Genomic DNA, 22,607 nt, shown 5'->3' with positions numbered 1-22,607 from the left:
AAGTTCCATTGCATCTTTAACAATGTTTAACAACAGTTAAATTAACCCAAATCATCTCCTTGCGCTGTTTCCATCCGCCAGCTGCTCTGAGTCCTGAGCATCTGCCAAGAGAGAGAGAGGGTGGGAGAGGTGTAGTTTGTATCTCTACCTCCTGAACCATCACCAAGAGAGAGAGGGTGGGAGAGGTGTAGTTTGTATCTCTACCTCCTGAACCATCACCAAGAGAAAGAGAGAGTGGGAGAGGTGTAGTTTGTATCTCTACCTCCTGAACCATCACCAAGAGAAAGAGAGAGGGTGGGAGAGGTGTAGTTTGTATCTCTACCTCCTGAACCACCACCAAGAGAGAGAGAGAGTGGGAGAGGTGTAGTTTGTATCTTCCAGAACAATTACAGTAGTTGAGTAGTGTATACACCCAGCATGGCACCAGCTAGCAGCTACAGCCCACTATTCTCAAACAGAGACACACACATACTTACAGATACTGCGAGCTGAAAAAACTCACCAGACACACTCGACACAAACAAAGCCATTGCTGTAGTCCTTTCGGCTGATTGCAATACCCACATTTCCAATGTTTCTCCCTTTCGATTGCAATACCGGCTTGTGAGAAATGTATTTATTTTTGGCACGATCTCCTTCAACCCAGAGAAACGAGATGCTCCATCTCGTTTTGAGGGGGTCCGACAGCAATTTACACTCAAGCACGAAAAGTGCTTCGTAGGGTAAAAGAAAACCCTTTCTAAATGGATATTTTGGAAATCATGGATGTCATCAACAACCTTCAGTTGTCCAGGAGAACAGTGACACAGAGACGTCAGGGGATTTCAGAGGACATATGGACGCACAGCTGCAAAAGGACATCAAATCCTGTGTGCATTCGGTCCTCCAGCTGGGACGAATCAGACATTGCTGATGTTGCCCAAATGGGCATTTTCATTCGGAATGTGCATCATCAGTGCATGAGAGAAGTCGCTAATAATAATTGTGCCCATAAAAGGATCGTCCCACGCGGGATCAAGAGGTAAAAGCACCATTATGTGAACTCTTCTGTGTTGCTGTTATAGACAGCAACAGTTGTGATTCTACTTGCCCGACTTGTTTTCTTTCTTTTCCATAAAACAAAGTGATGCCAGCTTTCATGCATTTTTGTACTTTTTTGGTTTTACAGAATAGTAATGCAATAATATATTCTGCGGTGTCAGATACATTTCTAATCTTGACATTGTATATACCAAGTAGCTTTCATTATTGTTTGATGTGTATAAAACCTGTCTAAAAGCAAAGGTGGTTTCCGCTGTCTGGCACTGCGTGATCAGGCCAGTCTTCGGGTGTTGTGAGTTGTGTGTACCAGAGCCATAGTACCATCTGAACTAGTGATGCTAAGTTTGATTCATCAAAAGTTTGTTCACCTTATCAATCGATCATTGATTAATTGATAAGCGGTGATTTTTCTGAGAAATACATTTCACTCATCTACAGTATCTATAAGGTAAAATATATATATAAATATTGCTTATGATAATATCTATAAAGAATTTAACAAAAAATGCATGTTATATCCTTTAATCAAATATTACCATTTGATATGCCAGCAAAGGCATTTTTGTATGAGGAATAAGCACAGCTGAGCTCAATAACAAACCACTGTCTAATCAGTCAGTCAGAGCATCTGGCTCATTACATATCGATTCTGCGCTGCTTGATTTTATGCTGCATCCAACATGGAATCCATTTAAACAAACGTACAATATCATTTACAGCTAAACATTGCTCGCAAGAATATTTTTGAAAACATTGGAAGCGAGAAATAAGACAATGCAGTAACCAGAAATTGATTCTATTTGATCAACACTTCCTGTTGTTTTCCGAGGCTGGGGGACACAGGTTCGAATCCCAGGTAAGACATTACAGTTTTGGATTGCAGCTATAATCTCCCCCTTCTGCCATGTCTCAGCCAATCAGTTGTTGCCGTGGAGTAAAGTTTATTTTCCCATTTAAACTTTGGTATTCATAAGTCGGCTCTTACAAGTAAAAAACTGCCAGCACTGGACTTTTATGTCCAGCAAAAAAAACATTTACCTAGATTAATAGACATTTGCTCATGCACACACACACAAATAGTGTGTGTGTGTGTGTGTGTGTGTGTGTGTGTGTGTGTGTGTGTGTGTGTGTGTGTGTGTGTGTGTGTGTGTGTGTGAGAGAGCCTGCCATGGAAAGATTGTGAAAGAAGAAATAAGATATGAATCGGCAACACTTCAAACTGTTATTAAATAACTGCTCAGATATAGTTACAGTACATTGGATGATCTCCTTTCCAGCTACTGTGTGTGTGTGTGTGTGTGTGTGTGTGTGTGTGTGTGTGTGTGTGTGTGTGTGTGTGTGTGTGTGTGTGTGTGTGTGCGTGTGCGTGTGCGTGTGTGTGTTGTAAATAATGTGGAACTAAATCACCTACAGTACCTTGACTTAACAAGTACAGTATGGCATTGGTGACCTTGATTTTTTCTTGCGCACACACACACACACACACACACACACACACACACACACACACACACACACACACACACACACTGAGTCAGTCTGGCTCTCTTCACCCATTACATTCAGGATTTGGGTCATTCCATTAATCCCCCACATCAGACACACAGTTGGAACAATCCAACTGGTTTCTTTGAGTTACATCAACCAATGTCTAGCTGACAACTTTGCAGAAGTGATATTTTCCACAGAAACAAAGCTGCAAGAAATATAAACTGGCATAAAACAATGTTTTGCCCATAACCTAGGTGGGGTTGGCAAAAGGGCCTTTGTGTGAAGTTATACATGTTCTCCCCATGTCCCCTAGGGTATGTACAGTACCCTCACAAAAACCATGCAAAGCATTGACACTGGGTGAAAAATGGTTTATTAAATGGTGGGATTAAAATTATATATATATATATATATATATATATATATACATATACATATACATATACATATACATATACATATACATATACATATACATATACATATACATATACATATACATATACATATACATCTAGTAGGGGATCAGGGCTGGCTCCAAACAGTGAACGTGTGTTTGTTACATTGACATCTGGATCTCAATTAAATAATCGCTATTTTAATTATTGAATTCATTCAACTGTCAGGCTCATGAATTGACAGTCTCGCAGTGTTCTAGACATCTGGTTTAGAGAGGATACTGAAATGTGTGCAACACACATGTATGTGTGTTGTGGGAATTACCGGACAGGCGGACACAGTAGGCAGGCTCTAGTCTCGAGCCCAGGTCTGAGCACCGAGCAATACATTTCCACAGGTACCGCACCAAACCTGATTCAATTGTAACGTTGAAAAAAAAAGCATCTAAACTATAATGACTGAGTTATCTTACAGTCCTTTAGTCTGCAGAGGTAGCTACTATGTCTTTGGCATACCCTTGTTGAGAGGTGATCATGCTTCGGGGAATGCACTGCTTATTTTAGCCGCTATGTGACTTTAGGTATCCAGTTAGTGTAGCTTTTTAATGGGACCATTCTGTCATCCCAGACAACATGCTGGCTACTGCAGGTCAATGACTCTAGACCTACTGTGCTGTACGGTTACGCCTACAACAAAGTATGCTACATATACTACAGAGGTTGAAGTTTCTAAATAGCAGTTTTGGTGTCCTGCTCAAGGACACTTTGACTGCAGTGGGTCTTGAAATAAATGAGGGGCTTTCTCTCGTGCATATAACTGGCTTACTAGGCTAACGTTTCTCTAATCATTTATTTGCAATGTTATAAGCTAGATCAGTGGTTCAGGTTCTCAAACATTTTCATGTCAAGACTTTTCTCATGACTTTTCTCAACTTCTTTTTTGTTGACCTATATGCTCACAACGTGTTACATCACAATGCGTGGTGATGAGCTGACCCCTGGGCCCTGAGGGTCCACAGATGCCACTTTGAGAACCACTGGGCTAGACACTGTAACTGGACAAGAGAAGAACTCAATCCTATCCAGTGTGCTGTGAAACATGACAGATCATTTGAGCCAGGTTGCTTTGTCGAGCTGCCTGCCCTGATGCCGATTAATTCTTGGCTTGTGTTATGTGCCACAGTGTGTACCACATCGCCAATATCCAGTGGTGGAAAAAGTACTCACATTTTGTTTTACTTGGTATCAATACTGCAATGTAGAAATACTCTGTTACAAGTACAAGTGGAATTCAAAATGTACTTGACTTAAAACTACAACAGTATTGAAAATAGCAGATCTACAAGCTCACAATGCATTGCGATGTAACGCTTTGTGATCTTGTAGATCGGCTATTTTCAAATACATTTTACAGTGTTTTGTAATACAAATAAAAAATTACATAGTAACTAAAACAAATTGTACTCAAGTACAGTAGTTAAGTAAATGCAGTTAGTTATTTTCCACCACATGTTGCACAACAACAGTTGCTCTCCATTCTCCACTGCACTGTATGAGAAAACAAAGCTGGGAAATAAATAAGTGAACACAATCTGTATGGGGTACGACAGGCAGTCATGTTTTTCTTCTGTTTTAAAAGGTTGTGGAACACAAGGGAACTCTTCAAGCAGTTCCGAAATGCTGCGTTAAGCAGAGCTGGAACCTGCAACTGGGGCCAAAGTTAACGGTGGCTCAGTGTAGAAAAACAGAACAGACTATAAAAGGAACAAAATATGCACTATAGAACACAGTGATTTCAGTTGGGGGAAATTACCCGTCTACGATGCGCACTGCCTTATTTTACTTCCTGCACATTGCTTTTGCACACCCAGAGAGTCAACTCTCCTGTATTTATCGTTGTTCTGATGGGAAGTAGCAAAGCTGAGGTAGACTGTGTGGTGTGTAGATGGTAGCAAAGCTGAGGTAGAGACGCGAGTGTGGAATCGCTTTCTCGTTTGAGTAAATGGTCATGCCCCCTCCTACTAGTAGTAGGGGATAAAGAACCGTTTCAGACCATGATGGTGGGGCGCCGTTCCAAGCGAATTTGATCCACGAGAGATACCACCGAGCGTGCTAATTAAAGCGTGTGAGTTTCTGTGTTGAACATTCAGGGCCACTCGAGTTGCAACCCAATAGGCACAGAATAGCAAATCATGCAAGAGTGTTTGCCCGACTCCCACTCAAAGTGGCTAGTGGCCAATCACATTGTGTCCTTGCACAAAGTACACTGGCCAATCAAAGAGTGTCCTTGCTCAAATGCGAAGGCGATTCCGAACTCGTGGTAGAGGCAGTGTAGGGTGAGAGACAGACAGGTTGGTCAGCTGAGAGATCGACAGTGTAGTGACAGACAGAATACGTTGACAGTCAACAGACAGTACAGCAGGTGAAAGCCTAAAATTGTAGTAGGCAAACATTTTTCGTCATAGTTTCAGTCTACAAAATAAACACTGGTGTAGGGGATACAGACCGGCCGTAGGGAAGCTGAGGAAGAACGATAGAAATGGTTGTGCCGGTCTTTAACCACACCACCATGGTCTGTGAAGGTGTTTCCCCCATAGCAGTCTGTCACACACAGATAGACAGATAGCATCACATGAGGAAGAGTTAAACAAGGCCAACGATGCATAACAACAAGCATCCTGGCACTCTTGGGTTAACACTGATTAAAAAGGATTAGCACCGAATGCCATTATCTAGATATTTTCTCGCAAGCATTTTCATCGAGACAAACCAGCAGTTTGGCATTCTTCCAGTGGTGTAATCAGAAGGGCATTTCTTCTGTGTGGTGTCATAGCTGGCTTGGTGAAATTATATTGGTTAAAAATAGATGTGTGTGAAGCAGCCACACTGCAGGGTGATAGCTTTGGGAACAATATTGGTTTGGAATGACTAACTTGCACAGTAGTAAGTGTGGCCCGGGCGTTTTAGGATAAACATAACAGCTAAATAGGGCAAATTGGCAATTATCTCCCAATTCAATTTGATTCTGATTAGATTTGATTAGATTCAATCCAATTCGACGGATACTGCAATAGTGCTGGCTATCAGGGGCTGCAGTTCCCGCCGTTGTAGTTGTGTTTGATCAACACGAGTTTAGACGGACACCTAGACTAGAGAATAGACAGAGCTGGAGTATAGGAGCGTCTTGAGAGCGTAACATTTACACACTCAAGACCGTAAGGGTCAATTTAGTTACCAATACCAACTCTCCATCATTTAGCTGGGGACCACCTGGAACCCCCTCAAGGACCACTGGTTGAGAACCACTGTTATCGCTGGGGACCACCTGGAACCCCCTCAAGGACCAACTCTCCATTTAGCTGGGGACCACCTGGAACCCCCTCAAGGACCACTGGTTGAGAACCACTGTTATCGCTGGGGACCACCTGGAACCCCCTCAAGGACCAACTCTCCATTTAGCTGGGGACCACCTGGAACCCCCTCAAGGACCACTGGTTGAGAACCACTGTTCTTATTCTCATTCTGTAGTAACACGCAGGGCCTCAAACTACACTTAGATGTTAAACAAATTTGCCTTACGTAAGATTATTAACTTACTACACAGTCTTTACATAAACGCAGTGTCACACACACACACACACACACACACACACACACACACACACACACACACACACACACACACACACACACACACACACACACACACACACACACACACACACACACACACACACACACACACACGCATGTGACCTCTGCCCCCAAGTCATAGCTTTTAGATGATGCACTTAGAAAGTCTCTGTCATATTATGGATCATGGTATTTTGAGCCCAGCTGAGGAGCTTAGCGTGGTAAGGAACACACACACACAACTGAAGAAATGGAGCTTGTAGTCAAATCCTCCAATATGACAGATTTTGCTAAGCTTTGAACCTGTTTTATTCAGAAGTATGGTTCTAGTAGTTACCGTAATAATAATAAGAATAATAAGATAATAAAACAAAATAATATATTATTGAATTGACGTTGTCGTTAACAAACCTTAAAAGGAGTAGTTCACCCAGAACATGACTTACTTTCTATCAATTACACATCCCGTGAAGCCTTGAATTCAAGGACACTTGTTTTTGCCGCATTGTGACCTATGACCAGATTATTGGCTTAGAAATGCAACAAAAACACACAAAAACACAAATTAAAATAAAACTCCATGAATTCAGGGCTTCATGGGGTGTGTAATCGATAGAAAGATAATATAATACTACTCCTTTAACAGAAAGCTGTGACAACATGGGAACGTACTGAACATACTGCACCGTAGGCGTGGTTCGTGTATTGTCATCATGACACTTAAGCAGTCACAGCTTTTCAGTATTTAAATCAGGAGAGTCCCAGATTGCTCCCATTTGACACCCCGCCGAGCGACCAACCACCATCGATGTAAACAAAACCTTTCACCCTGCTCTCCCGTCGGGGCTCTCCTCTCTCCTCACAGCACCCCCAGCAGAGCTGCTGTCTGGATTTAGGCCAGTGCTCATAAACAAGGTGGCGCGCCGCCCCATGCCGTGCACCCCCCCCCCCCCACAGACTCGGAGGATGATGATGCACGATAGTAAGCAAAAGGCACCGCAGTCGTTAGTCAATATGCCGTTGCCGTCGTTCATTTCTCTAATCTTTTTCATTTTTAACCCATGTGGGCCTGAGAGGCCGGTTCTAAAAATGCCTTCTAATTGGTTTCTAAGAAACTTCAAATATTTATTCATAAATTACAAAACAATATATATACTGTTACATAGCAACAACTACCCAAAAGGTGTTCCCGTCTTGAAAGGTAAAGAACACAACACAAAAGGGGTTTATGTCCTGTTTTTTTATTCCCTCTTCTTTTTATTGTATCAATTTACTCTCTTAGTTTGTGTATTGACGTCAGATTTGATTGCAATCTCTTGGGATTTGCTTCGTCTCACCTCCACAATTTTGTCCACGTGATATTTTCCTGCATCACAACTAAACTTCTTCATTGCAATACAGTGGAGCCTGTGTGTGTGTGTGTGTGTGCTCGCGCGTGTGTGCCTTTTTAAATATTTTTGTGGTTGTCACTTTTATATTTGTATTTTATTTATTGTCTATATTTTAGATTAGAATATTAAATAGTACAGAAATACCAGTACATTGATTTTTCTTTTGTCTGTTGTAAGTTTAACTGTGAACGAACGTCCCTGAGGAATCCATAAAGGTACAGTACAGTGTCTACAGTATAGTATACAGTGTCTTCATGTAGTAAGGTACAGTACAGTGTCTACAGTATAGTATACAGTCATACAGTGTCTTCATGTAGTTACAGGGTCACCATAAGCCATTACCATTAGAAGGGAACACAGTAGACGTGTGTTGATCCTCACCAGTCTAATCTGATTGGGGTGGGGGCGCAGCCATCTGGAACAACAACCCCTCAAAAGCTCCCCCCACCCCCCGCATAACCCCGTCTCACACACAGACACTGCTTCTCAAAATGAGTCCAGGGACCCCCAGCGGTCCTTGAGAGGGCTTCCAGGGGGTCCCCATGCCACTGAATGATTAATAGGAACCAAATGGACCGTTATATGGGTCTGTAACTCGGGGTGTGTATACGTTGGTATACAAATTACAATTAAATGTACACTCAAGAGTTCGATTGGCACTCATTTTTGTTAGATTGAGGTTTGCAGAGATTTAAAAAAAGAAAAGAAAAATAAATTGCATCAAATCTAAAGCATTTCAAAGAGCGTTCATTTGGCAACTAGATCGCCTTTTGACATCTCCTGTCCAAAACGCTGAGATCGCCTTCGGACGCCTGTTTAAAAATAAAAACGGAAAAAAAGGAAAAGAAAAATCTGATGGCTATGGGGACGCCTTTTTTTGAATCGTAATATCTCAGCACATCACACCCAGCATCAACGCCACCATTAATTGTGTGTGTGTGTGTGTGTGTGTGTGTGCGAGTGTGTGCATGTGTGCGTGCATTTCATGCATGTCGTTATGTCTGCGTGTGTGTTTGTCATTCTACCTGTCATGTGGGTCTGCCAGTCGGTTAGACCAGCTGCTGATTGCTTTACCGCAAGGATGCATGCATGTGCACACACACACACACACACACACACACACACACACACACACACACACACACACACACACACACACACACACACACACACACACACACACACACACACACACACACACAGACGCACGGACCAAGCCTGCAGGCTGTGTGTTGTACAGCTGGGTCTCTGTCATAGTGGCAGTGACCAACAACACACACAGATGGGTCTATGATTGGTCCCATAGGACTTACATGAATACATGGACACACACACACCCACAAAGTGCTTCTTTTTTTTTTAAGAACCTGCACAATGTTACAAGGTGCTGTACAATGGATGCAATATAAACAATCCTGTTTTAACTTTTTTCAAGGCCCAAACCACACCAATTCAACTAGTCACAACTCTTTGCAACAATGCAATTACATGCAACTACTCTCGCAACCATTTGGTTGCAAGGAGTTGCATGGTGAATCATTGGTATGGTTTGGACCTTCAAAAAAGTTAAAACAGGGAAAAATAATACAATAGTCTATTAATAACAGTAAGGATAAAAGCAAAACATAGATCTGTAAGGTAAAGGTAAGGTAAAAACTTTAAAAAAAAGCTCTTAAAACCGCGGACTGTCTTATCATTTTTTAAAGCCATAGTTTGCAAAAACTGTTTAGTTTCCCGGACCAAAGAATAACTGCAATTAGGGCACTTTACTCCATACTGCTCAGTGCTCAGTGACAGTACAAATATGGAGTTGTACCACGTACTGTACCAGGATTTCCCCCAGGGCATTCTTAAAAATAGTACATTTGTCTGGTTTAAAGCAACTTGCCTGGTTTCAACGGTGCTCCAATATGTTCAATAATTAAAGGGATTGGTACTGTAGGGCAGGATGTCTACTATCATCTACTATTATTTTAAAATAAATTAAAGAGAAAATGTCTCAACATTTTCTGCTGAAACTATTTTGCATTTACTCGTTTAGAATAATATCTGAAATAGTACTACTTGCTATTATACGTTGGGGTTAGCAAATTGCGGGATTTCACCCCCGGCCACTTGCTGTCTACGACGTTCTGGGCTCATTTCTGATGTTATGTGGCGTTGCGGTTACAATATTAACGCTTCTGAAGAGAAATAAAGTTTCAGTCCATCGTCGCACTTAGTAATGGTAATGGCGTAATCTGCTTTCTCTGTGTCGCCAAAACGAATGTGGACGTGGAATTCGCTCAAATGTAATAATAGATATTGTTTCTCAGCTACTTTTGCACTGGTTTGTAAATGTGTTATGTATTTATTGTCTTGGTTCTACAGCTGTGACATCATATGCAAAATAATCTGAAAGTATGTGATGTATATGGACTTTATTAAATTGATTACAATACATGGTGGTCACTTCAGCAGTCTGTCTGTGCAGCAGATCTGCAGTGGCTGGCCGTAGACACTGCCAAAAACACCATTCATTATTCATTCACTTTAAAACACGAGACCACACACTCACTCACCTTCAATGAAACATGACACCTCAAACCTCACACACGCACACACACCACACGCGCAAGCTTATATCCAAGTTGAAATTTCCAGTCATCTCTCTTTCAACCTCTCTTTCCTGGCTCCTTCCTTAGTTCCACTCCTCATTTTGGTCTGTCTCTCCTTTTCCCCGTCTCACAGTCTTTCCTCCATTCACCTATTCCCTCCCATGTCTGTCTTTAGTCTCCCTAATCTACTAATGTCGCGATCGTCACATGGTTAAATGTTATGTTTATGGAAATAAAAAGCAAAGCCAATGCAATCGTCCTAACTGGAAGTCTGGCTGTCTGTCAATGTGTCTGTCTCTCTTTTTCATCTCACTCTTAAATCTTCCTACTTCTCATTATTCTCTCTCTCTCCTTCCCAACCCTTCACGAGATCAGGGAGCAAGGGAACTTGGAAGAGAAAGAAGGGAGTTGGAAAGGCACAAGGGAGAGAATGAGTAGCTATTTGACGAGGTTTATTAAACTCGACTTCTCCTTACAGTCCTTAATCAATCCTCCTCCTCCTTAAGCATCAGGGTTCATGATGTTTACATCTTAGCATTTATTGTGCCACAGACCACTGTTTGGTGAGATTTAGCCTCTCAGACCCAGAGCAATCAGAACTGCAGACTCGCTCCCAATCTTTCGCTGTAGTCTGAAAACCCACCTCTTCAGACTCCATTTTAGCCTGTAGCACTTAGCCTCGCCGAACTTATGTAACTTAGATAGCATTTTATGTAGATATAGCACTCTATAGAGCACCGAAGTCTGACGTCACTTTCAGTAGAGGGCGTCAGTCCCCAGGTTCATGTATTTTTTTAGTTGCATTGAAATCGCCATAGGAGGATTTTTAGATTGCTTCATATAAGAACTGTGTTTGAAAAAAATGTCATCCCGGCCGCTTCACTCATATGGATATGAAGAATCAACTGACTGAGAGAAAACGCTAATGTTACTGCTACTGAATTAGTTACATTTTCGCTAGAAGCAGACTGTATCATATATGAGTGACTGACTGTTGCAAACGATAGACACCTCCCTGACAATAACACCGAGACAGCTTGTTTATTTTTGGACCACAACGCTTATAGTAGACGATATTAAGATCACCCCATGTTATTCTCCATAGAGAAATTACTTCCGCGAACCAGGGGAATCGAAGGGATGAGCGAGTTACGTCAGGACTTTGGTGCTCTATAGTATATACGCATTATAGTTTCATTATATAGATATTCCACTGTTAGCTTACGTATGATTCATGATAACTATTTTTATGTATATGATGTATTACCATGTTTTGTTATTGCTTACTGTAAGTCGCTCTGGATCAACAGCGTCGCTAGCTAAATGCCTGAATTGTAAATTGCAATGCCAACACTGTTTGAAAACAATTAAATCCATTAAAGATGTACAATATATACGGTAGTCATTTAGATTTAGATCATAAAGATATGCAGATATACAAGCTCACAGCGTGTCAATGGTTGTCGCGTTGTGAGCTTGTACATCTGCTATTTTTTGAACATTTTTGAATATTGTGAATGTTTGTGAACACAAGTCTTCTCTTCTGGGGTCCTTGGCACAAAACATTCTCAGATGGGGGGCCGACACAATTGTAGAATCGGTCTAGAATTAATGGGTTAAAATGACACAGACAAAAGTACAATCTCTTCCGATGAGGATGATGTGTGTGATGATCGGGATGCTGGTGTTTTTGTATCTGCTGACAGAGAGAACAGGAGGCATAGAGGCTCCTGCCAACAGTAGAACAAGGCTAGGGTCTGTCAGCACACAGATGCCAGGTTGGGGGGGAAAAAGTGCAACCTCAGGAAGGGCCCCACAGCTGGAGCGCACAGAGGGACCAACTATGTGCGTGCGTGCGTGCGTGCGTGCGTGCGTGCGTGCGTGCGTACATTTGCTAAATTCTTAAATTCACTTCAAAGTACAGATTTGAAAAGTCTAACCGTAAATAGTTCCTGCTTTTGTCCCTGGACAACCCTTGCCATTTCAAATCTGTGATCAACGATCCGATCGCCGGGGGGGGCAGTGGGAATACTGAAGGGATATATATGGTAAAGATTGACTATGTTACCCAAGGCTAGAGATAGAATGAGTTGAGACCTGTGGCTTGCAGAGATGGAGAGATTTATTAGACGTAGAACGTTTGAGTTAATCCGTTATAGAGAGTTTAATACTATAATGTTTTATTATTAAATATTAGCTAATATGTTGACATGGTCTGGTTGAAGTCAGCTTCTGGCTTTTCTCATTCACTCAGCAGGAGTTGACGTCGCTGGGATGCAATGTACTGTAAGTATGAAACTAGCGGCCAGCACTCAGCATTTATAATCCAGAAAAACCTGTTAGTTTAAACTAATATAATCAATGTTATGTCACCACTTAGACCTTCTATACTTAGTAAAACGGACAAGAGTTAAACTGTACTTTGTGCGTTATTTTTCAGCATACAGTACACCCAAGTCTCTTCACCAAAAATAGCAGATCTACAAGCTCACAACGTGACGCATTGTGAGTGTGTAGATCGGCTATTTCGGGTGAATGTTCCCCCCAGAATAGGAGCGCGGAAGTACAGTATAACAATTATTTTCAGACTGTCCTAATGGAAAAAATCAAATTTTCCTCATGCCATCTTAGGGGGGAAGATTTACATACCGTAAATATGACATACGTGACATAAGTAAGTAATGTAATTCAGGGGTGACTTGGATGAAAAGGTTATTTACAGTACAGGGGTGAAATGTTTGAAAACACTGTTCTTATTATATTATCTCAGGTGGGTCAAAAGGTGAGCCATGTAGCCTTTTAATTTTATATGTGCAGAAACAGGAAAGTGTGGACTCGCATTGTGAGGCGTTGTGAGCTTGTAGATCGGCTATTTTCACACATTTTTGCCTGTTTCTTATAATTATTATTTGACAACTTGGCCAATGTTTCACCAGTTTTTATAGTATAGTTTGTTGATTACTTTTGATTCAGAAATGGTCTTTTTTCTTTTCTTTCTTCAGTTGATCTTTAGGCATTACACGGTCTTACTACCTTTTTAATATCTTAAAGACGTGGTGAAATGGTTAATTTCAGCCTCAAATGGCAGAATCTTAGTTTCTGCCATTCCCATAGCCTGGACGTAAATCTGTCTCATGCACGACCACATGCAGTGTCGTTTGTAAACAAAGTGACAGAGAGACGTAGCAAAACCAGGGGATTATGTCTAACCTATACACAACCTACATATGTTAGCGTGATGATTATGTTTAAAACGAGTAATACACTGTCTGGATGTCATCTTGAATGAGATTAAAAACAGAGAAGTTCTTTAATCAAATTAACCTGTTTGGACTTTGGAGGACGATGCAGCAATGGGAATCAAACAGTGAGCTTCATTTTTATTGGCTTTTATGGATGTGTACCTCTACACGTCATCATGCAGTACGTTTTCGTTTTATTTTAATTTTTATGGACTTTTGATATAAAAATACACAACAATGAAAATGTTCCCTGTTTTTTGGCATCCATTGTTAGGTATACCCATATGATGACCACGGATATCGTCTAAAAGTGTGAAAACTTTCACTACACCTTTAAGTGTCCTTAAGTGTGTCGTCCCCCATGTGGCACTGGGGATCCCACTGGGGTCCCGACCCACAGGTTGAGAACCCCTGACGTAACTGACAGCTAAACCATCCAGCTTGATGGTGTTCATGCAAACTGGCATAACAGGTATTGTAAACATGTCTGTCTGTATTTGCCTTTGAGCAAAACAATACATTACATTAATTTGATAGGATGGAAAAAGAAACGTATGTATATCAAAAACGGAGCTTAATCCGTCTATATAATCGCATCATAGCCATCTGGATTGAAGTCAAAATCGAAATGTGAGGCACCTCAGGATTCCCAACCGTAATCTAATAATTGAAAGGTTGGGGTGCCACTGCACAGCACGCCAGCGCACATTCCTTTTTCCACAGACACCATTTTCTCAGCTGTTGACCACACATTATCAAGTGTAGAAGTGGTACTGAATTTGCAGCTCAACAAAAGCCAATTCCCCCCAGTGTATGACGAAGGACAATGTCACAATACATTTAAATCTCTGCGATACGATTATTGTGATATTTTGTTTTGTTTTTATTTGTTTTTATCACGATAAACGATAATAACGATTATCGTCCCATCCCTATGTTTGGGTGTGTGAGAGTGTGTAGACAGAGAGAAACAAGGCAATGTATGTACTGGCTTAATGTAATCAGCCAGGAATTCTTGATAGGCCTGTTAAAACAAAATAGATTATGGACATTATGTAGGTAAAAAACACACAGTCTCTCTTCCACACATAAGGTGTTGTTAATATATGTGACGCAATCCTACAGCAATGCAAAGTAAAACCACATGCAGCCAATTTATTGTCCCATTAGCTCATAATGGCATGCAGGGACGGCTATATAGAGGTAAAGCACACGGCTAACATGATAGCCGGTTCTGCTATAACAGCATTAACAATGCAAGCACAGATCCCTCAGTCTATACACATCCAGACAACACAACAAACCTTCTAGACTCACAATACAATCCTATAGACTATTTCTACATTTCATCGTAAAAATGTGAGTTTGTAGATCTGCTATTATTAGTTTGGGTCCCAGGGAGACATCGAATTTCTCTCTTGGGTCTCAAGCTGAAAAGTTTTGGGAACCACTGATCTCGTCTGTACACTTACTTCAGTCCCCACAGAATGATCTCTGCTTTGATTGTTCCTCTGTGGGCCTGAAGATTGTATGTACAGTACAATGTTCTAGTTATTAACTCTTGTGTAATGGTTTGGAGAAAAGGGCAAAGTGAAACAGACTTTTGAATGGCAGGTTTCCTGCATGCACTCGCGTGCATGCGCGCGCGCACACACACACACACACACACACATATATATATATATATATATAGTACCCCCAGAACATCTCTTATTCTCTTCCATAATGGGAATGTCCTGGCTGTGACCAACAATCAGTAACAGGCCATGTTCAACTCACTTTGAATGGTTGTTAGTCTCAGCAAACCATGGGTTCTTTTATATAATTTAACCAAATGTAGTCATATACTGTATATGGCTGAGTATTATGCCAATGTTATTCTGTTGTCCCATTCTGTTATCATGGCCTTGGCTTTGTTGCAAAATGTGTCTGCGTCTGCCCTATAACGCCAAAAAACTCAAACTGATAACAGGCCCTTTGGGAGACAATGACATCAGAGCTATGTTAGTTCTCGGATACCAGAGAGCCCTCAGACCAAAATCAGCAAAGCCTTTCACATGAACGCTGCAGAGATTCATTCATTCACATTCCCCAAATTCTCAAATACCTTCTAACATTAGGCCTTACGTGTTCCCAGTCCCACGCACATACGTACTCACCCACAATCGCTCAACATACACAACATACACACACACACACACACACACACACACACACACACACACACACACACATGCACGCACACACAAACAAGCCACAGACCCAGTTACAAAGGCAACAGTTAGGGATTAGAGAGCTGGGAACAGAGAAAAGCAGCGAGAGAGAGAGAGAGAGAGAGAGAGAGACACACACAGACAGGCATAATGCAGCCTATGTCAGGTCCACCAGATAAAATGCATTAGACATTTTTCAAGTGAGTTAAGTTAGTCCGTTACGTAGAATGACCCTAATTTTGCAGGAGGGAACGCTACTGTATACTGTGTACATCTATACTCTCATCTATATATTATTAAGTGCAAGCTGCAAGGCCAGTCAATAATGGCCATTTTTAGTTAGTTGGTTACATGACACTTGACAGTGTTAGTAATACTGTGCCCACCGACGTACATTGCCAGTCATGACGTACATTGCCAGTCATGACGTACATTGTCAGTCAGTCAGACACGCTGCAAAGGTGGCAGCAAGTGACAGCAATGAGATTGTGCGCAGAGGCATGGGGGTGCAGGCATTAACTATATGTTTCTATAACACTTACTGTATATAACACCCTTAAATATTCAATATGAGGTTATGGCACCATACTGTAGTAGTGGAGAGAATGCTTACTGTTGCTATTTTTCTTCTTTTTTGTGTGTAGAGTAAAACACAGAGGCCAATGGCCACAGAGGCCAATGGCCAATGTTATAGTAACAACCAACAATTGTTATAGTAGTTTTGATTACTTTTGATGCAGTAATGGTCTATTTAGATTTTTTGTTGAGGTATTAAAAAAGTCCTTAAATGTCACTACACCTCAGGTGTAGTCCTGACCCACAGGTTGGGTGGGCGTCCTGACCCACTGATGAATATAACGTAGTATGAATTAGACTCCAGACCTATCTGTGATTAATCACATTATTTTAATCACTGGGTTTCAGTGATTTTGGTACAGTCAGTGCGTACCAGTAAGTCTACTGGTCGCACACAGCAGGTTTGCGGAGGTCAACAGAGGGCCTATTCAACGACAGTACAGCCAGGTGTACCGATAGCCTATTCAACGACAGTACAGCCAGGTGTACCGATAGCCTATTCAACGACAGTACAGCCAGGTGTACCGATAGATTCAACAACAGTACAGCCAGGTGTGCCATAGCCTATTCAACGACAGTACAGCCAGGTGTACCATAGCCTATTCAACGACAGTACAGCCAGGCGTACCGATAGATTCAACGACAGTACAGCCAGGTGTACCGATAGATTCAACGACAGTACAGCCAGGTGTACCGATAGATTCAACGACAGTACAGCCAGGCGTACCGATAGATTCAACGACAGTACAGCCAGGTGTACCGATAGATTCAACAACAGTACAGCCAGGTGTACCGATAGATTCAACGACAGTACAGCCAGGTGTACAGATAGATTCAACGACAGTACAGCCAGGTGTACCGATAGATTCAACGACAGTGCAGTCAGGTGTACCGATAGATTCAACGACAGTACAGTCAGGTGTACCGATAGCCGAATCAACAACAGTACAGCCAGTTGTACCGATAGATTCAACGACAGTACAGCCAGGTGTACCGATAGATTCAACGACAGTACAGCCAGGCGTACCGATAGCCGATTCAACGACAGTACAGCCAGGTGTACCGATAGCCGATTCAACGACAGTACAGCCAGGTGTACCGATAGATTCAACGACAGTACAGCCAGGTGTACCGATAGCCAAGGGAACACTACATGGACTAATGGACCCTTTTCACAGACGATGCCATAATGGGGTAAACACAGCTGCAGCTATACAATTTTATAGGTGTGTTTAGTTCTTAAATAGAAAGTACTGTATTGACTATTGCTCGCTGATCGGCAGGGGCTCAGGAGGTAGAGCAAGCGACCGTCCTTGGAATCCGAAGGCTACGGCTCTATTTTGCGTGTCTTAAGTACCAGGTCTTATTCCCTAACTTGAGTAAACTAAAGACCTGGAGGTGTGATCTCTTTGGCCACTCAGAATAGCCAAATGGCATTGATCACGCCTCCAGGTCTTTAGTTTACTCAAGTTAGGGAATAAGACCTGGTACTTAAGACACGCAAAATATGTATAAAATCCCTAAGTGTCCTACTGTAAGTGTCCTTGAGCAAGCGACTGAACCCCTAACTGCGGTCCCGATGAGCACTTTGGTGCCTTGGATGAAAGTGCTACATAAATGCAGTCCGTTTACCATTAATTGGATTAGTTGCAGTTGTTTTTAAACACATCTGTTGTATAAAATAGACTAGTATAAAATAACCCACACGCTGTCTAAGAAAATGTTTTAAGGGTTACGGAAACCAACGAAACGTTGGTCAATATAGACCTTCTTCAGGCATACAAGGTCTATTGGCCCGAAAAGTTGCCAGGCTTAGTTGTTCTTATATGTGCGAGTGTAGACAGTGTGTGGATATTTTCATTTATTCTATATATCTGATCTCCACCTATGCACCCGTCTCTCAGCTGATGTGGATATGACCTTGTTTTTCCTGACAAATCTGTTACCCATTTAAGTTAGGCATGCTGTGTTGTTATTACTGTGCTATTCTAATTCTAATTATCATTATTATACATTTTGTCATGTGTGACTTATCCATGTAAAGTGTAATTGTAGTAAATGTGTCTTTAGAACAAAATGTGCAGTTTTACTTGAAAAGACTATAGTAGATATATATGGTCCTTCTTGCTTGCTTGTTACAGTTGTTTACTAACTAGTGCGCTATTAGACAAAAATCATGTCACATCTCATAATCCCAGAACACTAACAGTGCTGACTTTGCATTCCCATATTGGTCTACAAACTGAGAGGCCATGCATGCACGCCGCCAGCCCGCCACACCAAAACCACCCACCACCACCACAGAATCCTATTGGTCTACAAACAGAGAGGCCACGCCGCCAGCCCGCCACACCAAAACCACCCACCACCACCACAGAATCCTATTGGTCTACAAACAGAGAGGCCACGCCGCCAGCCCGCCACACCAAAACCACCCACCACCACCACAGAATCCTATTGGTCTACAAACAGAGAGGCCACGCCGCCAGCCCGCCACACCAAAACCACCCACCACCACCACAGAATCCTATTGGTCTACAAACAGAGAGGCCACGCCGCCAGCCCGCCACACCAAAACCACCCACCACCACCACAGAATCCTTGGTCACAAAAGCACAAATATAAATAATACCAATACTGCAACTTGAAATAGACATGAATGATGACACAATTTACTTGTATCATCCACATCCCTGAAGCAGAGAAATAATCATTCCAGCATTCAAACTGTGCAATGTATAGTTTGATAAGGTCAAGGGGCTGTATACCATTATAGCCTGCACAGTTATAACACCACCATCCATCCAAGTTGAAGCAACCTTCATGTTCACGTATAAGCCTAGTTACCTGTGTGTGTGTGTGTGTGTGTGTGTGTGTGTGTGTGTGTGTGTGTGTGTGTGTGTGTGTGTGTGTGTGTGTGTGTGTGTGTGTGTGTGTGTGTGTGTGTGTGTGTGTGTGTGTGTGTGTGTGTGTGTGTGTGTGTGTGTGTGTGTGTGTCGTGCTGCTGCTGCTGGTGGTGCAATGTGATCCAAAAAAACCACACTAATCATGCCAGCCAGAACACGATTAGCCCGTGTCTGTGTGCTGGCGTGCACGACAGCTCTATGCACAAAACAACAATTAATGTTAATACAGCATATCGCATTATCAGAATTTGCATTTATATCCCAAGTGTCGACAGATATCTAAATTGTTCTATGAAGCAAACATGTCATTTCATTCAGCTCCTCTTTTGTGACAGCACGCCGAACAATAGCCATGTTTTTCCCGACACACCGTTCGCAAAAGAGACGAGGCGAAGCTGCATGAGCTGCTGGGTTTAAAACAATTGGCGTTGCAGGGCAGCGTCAGTGGCGAAAAATAACATTCCATCACTGCCTTATTGCTACAAAAGAGCAGCCAGGATGGCAGTTAAGCCCAACCATAAGCCCTACAGGTCGCTGACTGGGTCGTTATAGCCTGCCTTACCTTGGTACCCGGGGGGCAGAAAACAAAGGATGCTGCGGCAATGTGCGTCCGTCCGTCGCTGCGTGTCTATGGAAGCATCCTGCTCTGCTGAAAGCCAGCCAGCCGCTCTGCAATGCACGGGAGCAACCATTCACCACGGAACAGGGGGAGAACAAAATGGGAAATACACTCAAAGTTTTTTAGTTTAGGGTAGAATGAAAGTTTCTCGTTTTAAAAAGACATGTTTTTACCTACTTCTATGAAGAAATTCGTCGTTATAATTACAATTGTTGCTACAGTCGCCTATATAGTCGCCTTCCCTTTATATATTTTCAGCCTGGCAGTGCACCCCCATGACTAGGAATGGAGCGGTCCGTCCTGTCTTAAAGGGCCAGTGAGTCTGGCTTCTTTGACAGCTGTGCGAGACTGACAGGTCTCCTTCATCAAAGAAATAGGAAAAGAGCATTGATTCAGATTTTTTTTCTTAAAGCCTCTGTTATCTGTAATTTGTTATTTGATGAAGTGTTGTTTATGTTGTCTTTCTTTCAAGATTGTAATAGGTGTATGCATTGTATAGCAGACAACAACTTTATTTATAATGTAGGCTATTTTATGAATACCGTTACTTTTTTATATTTTGATGACTCTGGTGACCATGGCCATAGATAACATAATACTTTCTTGGCAGTTAAAAAAATTACAACAGTGCTATCAATTTGGAAAACGCCAACGTGGACTATACACAAAAAGTCTGAAGCTCGTTTCCATTGTGGTCCACCTTGTGACCCTACAAAAATACATACAGTACAAACAACCATGAAACATATCACATATAACTACATTTTCCATATCTCTGACCAGTGTCTATAGTTTTTGCACCACTCAACTCTCAAATGTGCTATTGCCTTTGTAATGAGGCGTTTATATACTACAACTACAACAATATTATTCTCTGTGGTTGTCTATAGAGGCTGTTGCTGACAGTCTGATTATATCAAGCATTGAAATGCTCAGTCACGAGGACGAGTAGCTCTTCTGTTTCTCCTATCACAGTCACAGCATGTGCACTTTTGACCATCCTTTCTATTTATCGATGTCTTTTCCACATCAATCCCAGTATTTGTACACAAGGCATGTAGAATTTGTATTGTTTAATTATTGCATAACGTGTATTTGTCATTTTCTCCACAACAGCTTTTCTTTTGATTTGTAAAGTCAGTAGCCTACAGCTGGTCCAAAAAGCAACTTTTGAAAAAGCCTTGCATATCAGAAATAAAATCAATTAAAAGTACAATACTTGGAGAAACCATTCAAATGTCATACATTTGTTTTCAAAACACAAACACACAAGTGGTTGTTATATTGTTTCATATTGTAATTGGTGCTTAAATCTGATTTAATCCATCAGATAGCTCCCATCTGGCTGTCATCATTTACCACCATGCGTACTGTACATGCTTGCTTGTGTGCGTGCGTGATTGCGTGTGTGCGTGGGTGCGTGCAGTGGGTGTGTGTGTACTCTATGTGTGCGTGCGTGCGTGTGTGCGTGCGTGCGTGTGTGCGTGCGTGCGTGCATGCGTGCGTGCGTGCGTGCGTGCGTTTGTATAGCTCATGGACCTAAGCAGATGTGATCATGGGAATTTCCTTGGGGAATGGTGCATGTTTCTGAACTCTATCTAATCAAAGAGATCAGTCACTGCAGAGGGAAACACTACTGATTCTAAACCCTAAACCCTCCACATGAATCACGATAGCAACACAGACAGGCAGAGAGAGAGAGAGAGAGAGAGAGAGAGAGAGAGAGAGAGAGAGAGAGAGAGAGAGAGAGAGAGAGAGACAGAGAGAGATTGTGAGAGAGAGAGGAGGGGGGATTCAGGAGGCGGGAAGGAATGGTGAACAGGAGGAAACAAGAAAAAGTGACATCCAGATGTGTCTTTGAAGATTTTGTTTAGTATTTGTGCTGCCATGAGGTTGTGGGGGGGGAATATATGTGAATAATTGCTTTGAAAATACTATGTTGTAAAGAAAAATCAATAAACATATGTTTAAAAAAAAGTCAATCATCACTATGGTTAACAGTCTGAAAACTGTGTGGTCCCTCGACCTCCGCTGGACTCGCCTCCCAAACTCAAGCCAGCCCAGTTCCAACTAAACGATCAATCCAACGTCCCGGTACGACCTATCTTTCGGGTGTGATCGCCCTTTTAAGCCGAGAAGAGTAGATCTACAAGCACCGGCCAGCGAGAACCAACCGGGGTCTGCTCTGAGAAGCTATGTTGTGGCCAGCCACTGTGGACCAGATTAGTAGCCCACTAGCATTGCATCACTTCCTAACGTAAAGCTATACAAGCAAGCACATACCTGAGACATCGTTATCCTGTTCAGTGAAATGTGCAATTTCGAAACTTCGAAATCTCGGACACTCCTCCAGAGCATGTGTACGGCCACTACCACTAGCATGGGAAACTGGGTATTGATAGCGAACCAATCATCAAAAAGGTCAAGTGCCCACACATTGAAGAAACACTCTTTTTTGCTGGCTAAATGTAGGAGTGCATCCCAGTCAAAAACAAAGGTG

At 42.1% G+C, this 22,607-nt stretch overlaps 1 protein-coding gene across 2 annotated transcripts in view; it reads right to left on the bottom strand.

Moving 5' to 3' along the window:
- fam110b (family with sequence similarity 110 member B) overlaps nucleotides 1-20,115 on the bottom strand; it is a 55,983-nt gene extending 35,868 nt beyond the window's left edge. For both annotated transcript variants that reach the window (XM_083781043.1, XM_083781044.1), the window contains exon 1: nucleotides 20,051-20,115. The gene's annotated coding sequence lies outside the window, so the exon portion shown is untranslated. The remainder of the gene's footprint in view (nucleotides 1-20,050) is intronic.
- Nucleotides 20,116-22,607: the final 2,492 nt, after the last annotated feature.

This window comes from Protomyctophum parallelum (assembly GCF_964188405.1).
Source record: "Protomyctophum parallelum genome assembly, chromosome: 14".
In the NCBI taxonomy this organism is placed as follows: domain Eukaryota; kingdom Metazoa; phylum Chordata; class Actinopteri; order Myctophiformes; family Myctophidae; genus Protomyctophum; species Protomyctophum parallelum.
Note: the sequence above shows the minus strand (reverse complement) of the source record. Positions and strands in the feature narration are given on the sequence as shown.